Source organism: Cupressus sempervirens, chromosome 9 (assembly GCF_028749045.1).
Source record: "Cupressus sempervirens isolate cs-2001-9-10 chromosome 9, ASM2874904v1, whole genome shotgun sequence".
NCBI lineage: Eukaryota > Viridiplantae > Streptophyta > Pinopsida > Cupressales > Cupressaceae > Cupressus > Cupressus sempervirens.
This window is the reverse complement of record NC_143126.1, coordinates 121,408,620-121,414,142: the sequence shown is the minus strand read 5'-3', so window position 1 is coordinate 121,414,142 and position 5,523 is coordinate 121,408,620. Positions and strand designations below refer to the sequence as shown.

At 35.5% G+C, this 5,523-nt stretch overlaps 1 pseudogene; it reads right to left on the bottom strand.

The window, feature by feature from the left end:
- Window positions 1–580: 580 nt before the first annotated feature.
- Window positions 581–1,271, bottom strand: LOC149537831 (F-box protein FBW2 pseudogene; annotated as a pseudogene).
- Window positions 1,272–5,523: the final 4,252 nt, after the last annotated feature.

Genomic DNA, 5,523 nt, shown 5'->3' with positions numbered 1-5,523 from the left:
AATATATATAGTTATTAAAATAATATATATGATATACTTATTAATATAGTTATATTAATTAATCAAAAACTTATTAATATAAATATATAATTAATATAATATAACTATATTATTATTATTGATATAATGAAAGGATGCGACTCTTATAATAAAATTATATATATATTGAATCAACTATGGAGAAGAATCATCAGATAGGAAGATTATCAAGTTGTATGGATGAAAATGGGAAAATATATAAATGTCCCAAAAAGGGGACATTAAAAATGGTATCAAAGCTGGTTTTCTTGCCAGCCTGTGAAGTTTCATGAGTAATAAATTTGCAATTTTGAAGTTCAATCAAAATTAGAACAATAAACCCTTTTACACAAGTCACTCCATTGAAACGGAGAGAAGACAATGTAAGAGATCTATCTGGTGTTGAGGAAGGAAAATCTACTCTAATCACTACTACCAAAGTCTACATTGCATTCTTAATCATTTCATAGAGTTATTCTTCAAAGTCCATTGAATAATAGTCATCATCTGATAGAGAAATACTAGTCATCAATTGAAATGCACTCTTTTTTCTCATAAAAATCTAAATCTCACCCAAATGGCCTACAAACACCTTCAATCTTGAGCATCCATCAAAAACAGTATGCTTCATGTCTACATTCCTACACTCACGGATATTCATGTGCTCTAGTTCTCTGCACATCCTCAAAAGAGCTCTATTCCTACATCTGTAAGAAGACCATTACCAAACTCCAACTGCTTCAAGCGAGGCATGTTGTTAGGGATGGCAAGTGCTTCGTCATCATTGGGATCTTTACCCATTGTGTTGAACAGATGCATGTACCTACTTAGATGTATAAGAAACTTGCAATGATTTCCCAGGGACTGTAAGGAGAAAGGAGTCATCTTCTTGTAACAAATATCCAAATAGGTTATGTTTTCCAACTTGGAAGCAACTTTGGTAACAATGGAATCAGTGACCTGACTAGCCGGCATGCACAGTGTCTCAAGATTATTAGAATGGCTAGCAATGAAAGCGAAGGTTTTATCACTAGCCAATCTAGACAAAGATAATCTATGCATAGATTCTTGGCTTCTCTTGACAAGAATCTCAACCATTCTCTCCACAATTTTTGGCTGGGAGCCATGGCACCATTCCTCAATATCAATCTCTTGCCAGTAGTCCGGCTGCAAGACTATGTCCTCCATGACTTGAAAATTGTAGGCACCACTATGAGATTCTCCTAAAAAGACATTATCTTGAAAATGAGCATCTGGTGTGAGCTCTCCACATATAAACCCTAATTCTTTTACTTTGTATGGACATCGCTCTTGACTCATTTCTAGATTTTGAAGGAAAGAAAAATTGATTTAAAAATCAAGGTGTTTATCCTTATTATTGAGTGTTTCATAAAATAGAAATTGGATTTATTACTAACAACGAAGGTCTAAGAATAAAAAGAAAGGTAATAGGAAGAATAAAAAGATCTATAAAAATGCCCTTAACTTGTTTGACAAGTGATTCTAGTTAAAAAATCAATCACAACAATACTAGTTGCGACTTTGAATAAAGGCAGAGGATGAAATGAAAGGGGAATTAGAGGATAATACATAGGAATAAGGTGCAACCAGGGCAACATTGAATTGATTGCCCTTCGAACACAGTCCACTCATGTCCACAATTCCCACACAACAAAAGGAAGGAAAAGCTTTACGTGAAGCTCTAAAATTGTAAGTGATATGACCAAAAGGTTGAATAATTAGAAATTAATGATTTTGAATTTACCATATGTTGGAATTATGATATATTTGTCATTAGTTACAAAACTTATTCGATTCTGAATGCTTACCGAGCTCATCGTGAGCATTCCTTTGGAAATCGAGCTTATGGGCAGTTCAACAGTGTTTACCACATTCATAGTGGTTACTGAGCAGAACAATGTTCTCCAAGAAGTTAGTGGTCACCAGCTTTGTAGTGTTTTCCAAGTTCTCAGTGCTCACCTAGTCATCAGTTGAAATCAGTGTCTACCAAGTGATCAAGGTAAACGAAGGACTTAGTGTTTACCGAGTGATCAAGGTAAACAAAAGACTTAGTGTTTACTGAGTGATCAAGGTAAACAAAGAACTTAGTGTTTACCGAGTGATCAAGGTAAACAAAGAACTTAGTGTTTACCGAGTGATCAAGGTAAATGAAGGAATCAATATTTACCGAGTGAAGAAGGTTGTTAATGGATTCAATTTTTACTGAGTAACACAATATTCACCGAGTCACTAATGGTTACCAAGTTCCAAGCTACTTAGAATGATCAGTATAAACTGTGCCTCTACTCTTACTGAGTGCATGACGATGCGGTGTATTGTAGTGGATGCTAAGTATCAGAAGGTCATCAAGTCAGTTTGAGGAACTCGAGTTTTCTACCATCTGGCCGACTCAGTAATGTTTTGTTCACTTGTGTTTGGACGACCTTGTTAAGTAAATATTGGAGTGGTATATATGTGATGTATTATATCATTTGTACATATATGATAAGGAAATTGGATGGGATTTTGTATTGCAATATTTTGAGAAGAGGGAAAGCGAATCAGCAGCAGAATAGAGGAATACAACAAGGTCAACATAGATGTAAAAAAGTTATATCTATCACATCAAGTGATTAGAGCATAAAAGATCTTATCAACAATCAGTTGTAACTAGATCCACTGCTTCATTCTAACAAGTGAATTAGTTTGTAAATCCTTTAACAGGGTAGACTTAACAATCTTGTGTAAATCTCCTAATAGAGTGCATACTTCATTGTATGTTTGTAAATCCTCTAACAAGGTGGATCTAGCAATCCTACTTGCTCCTAACAAGGCAGATCATCAAAAGTGATCATTGTAAGCCTTAACAGGCCAACTTTATACTGTAGTATTGAAGTTTTGTGGGCATCATCCCCACCCTAATTTTACTTTCTAATTGGAAGGTTTCTAGGTCACCAAATCTGTGTGTTCATGTGTTATAAATGTTTATCTTTTCATGCATACAGTAGATTAGATGGATTAATGGTGAATATGTTATAATGCAGAATTGATTTAAAGTTTTAGAGTTACTGATTCACCCCTCCCCTCTCAATAACCTTGTTAGTCTTGATTATTTCCAATAATTGGTATCAGAGCTTTGTGGTTCTCAAGATAAATTTTGACAGCTTGAGCAAAGATCAAGGACAATGGAGATATTCAGACTTGACAAATCTATTGAGAATGAAAAGCTAGATCTGGAAATGGCCATGGCTCAACTCAAAGAAGCAAAGGAGCATCTTTCACAATCTCTGAAAAGAAGGAAGGAACTTGCAAGAAAAATGAATGATCATCAGTATATTGAAGAATGATAAAATCTCAAACAGATATGGATCAATTGAGTCAGCAAAATGAGCAGAATCTTCATAGACAAAAAGGTAAAGCGAGCCTTGGATACAATGAACAAGGTGAATCTTCCAAACAGGGTACCCAAAAGAATCAAAGACCTACTTGCAATCATTGTGGTAAGTTAGGTCATACATCTAACAGATGTTGGAGCAATGGTAAACAAAAATTCAATGGTAAATGCTACAATTACAATCAGCATGGTCACAAAGCCAATGAATGCAAAGAAAAACCAAAATTTGAAGGTAAATGTCACAAATGCAAGAAACAAGGTCACAAGGCATCTGAGTGCAGATCTAAATCATTCAATCCAGCAGAACAAATTGTCAATGCATTATTTGTTTGGGACTACAATACTTGGTGTAGATGTCACTATTGTGGAGAATATGGACACATTGGAATAAACTATACAAGGCATCACCTAAGGAAGAAAGATACTATTATAAGATGTTATACATGTACCGAACTTGGTCATATATCCAAGAATTGCATGAACATAGGAAGAATTGAAGATGAAAAGAAAGCCAGAGCTGACAGCATTCGAAAACAGATGAGACAATAGTGGATTCCTAAATCTACTGAGCCAAAAAATTCAAATAATGGCAATGTCACTCAAGAAGTGGGTGACTCCACCATTTCTAGTTAGACTCATCAAGGAAGATCAGGGACTACATCTTCAAGCAATATCCTAAGTAGTTCCAGAATGAAGGAGTGCAAATGGCAAATTAGTATTCCAGATATAAGACATAGTTCACTGTGATGCATCTACTGAGCAAGGTTGGTTTCAGACTTAATCGAGCTAGGTCGGTAATATAAAAGGTTTTGTTTGTTTATTGAGTTGCAAGGTTTACTGAGTAAGTCGGTGACTATCTAACAAACCCTAGGTCATCTCAACTATCTTCATACTCGAGCATTAATGGCAAATTTTTCATCAAAAAGGTAGAATTTGATCTCATTTTTCATCGTGAATTTAAAATATACAGAGCGAAGAAATTTCCAAGAGCACGCAAGTGAGTTCAAGCGATTTGAAGTGATTTTCCAGCAAAGAATTTTTTTTACAAAATCATTCACTCACCGAGTAGTAATGGCATCCGCAAGCACCAGCAACAGCAAGGCAAATAGAGGCTTTGAAATGCCCTTGAAGGGAGTGGAATGGAAAGTGCCTAGCTTCAAGCTCGTTCCTGCCATAGCTGAATTGCTCGACCCGCATGGAGCCCAGTCATAGATTCCACCAAAGGTACTACTTATAAATGACATTCATACTCATTTCAAATGCACTGTTCAAGAGATAGGGACACTAGATATGGACAATTCCCTAGCCGAGTTATGTGTGGATGGAACCCTCAAACTCGAGCACAAGCATCTGGAAACCAAGGGCTTGACTCATATCGCGCATATGCCTAGAAACTTCCAAACCAAATGAATTAGGTATATCCTGAGTTGGGTGCATAATGGTCAATTATGGTTGGAGAAACCCATAGTGATAACAAAGAAGATGATTCACAAAATCATGGGTCTTCCTATGCTCAACAAAACCAAAACCACCAAAACCCTAGGTCAGGAAGAGCTACAAAAAAAAACCCTAGTTGAGTGGGACGGTAGAGGTTTAAAGGTCAACACTGTACCTGATGTGGAATTAAGATTTGGCATGCATATAATTGCATATAAATTATACAATTCCAGCAGATTAAATAGTGTACCTTGTGAAGCTGTGGATTTGGCCCTCAAGATTGTAAAGAAAAATCTTGAATTTGATCTGTCAGAAGTAATGCTAAGACAGCTAAATAAAATTATGGATAGCATAACGACTTCAAAGAATAACCCTTGTAAATTTGGATCTCTATTAATATGTTTATTTTTCTATGTACAAAAATTCTTTCCATCAAAAGGAACAATAGAATGGAGAAAAGACATTCCAATTTTGTATCAAATAAATGAGTTTATAGCAGAGATGGGTGAAAATTTTGATAGTATTATGGATAATTATTTTGAAGACTTCAAGGAAAGGATGAATAATAGATTCAAAATTCCTCCTAAGCTTGTTGAAGATTATAAGGATGATGTATGCTTCATGGTTGACTGTGACAAGGTATACATTCAGGCAGTCAAACCCCGAGTTGCATG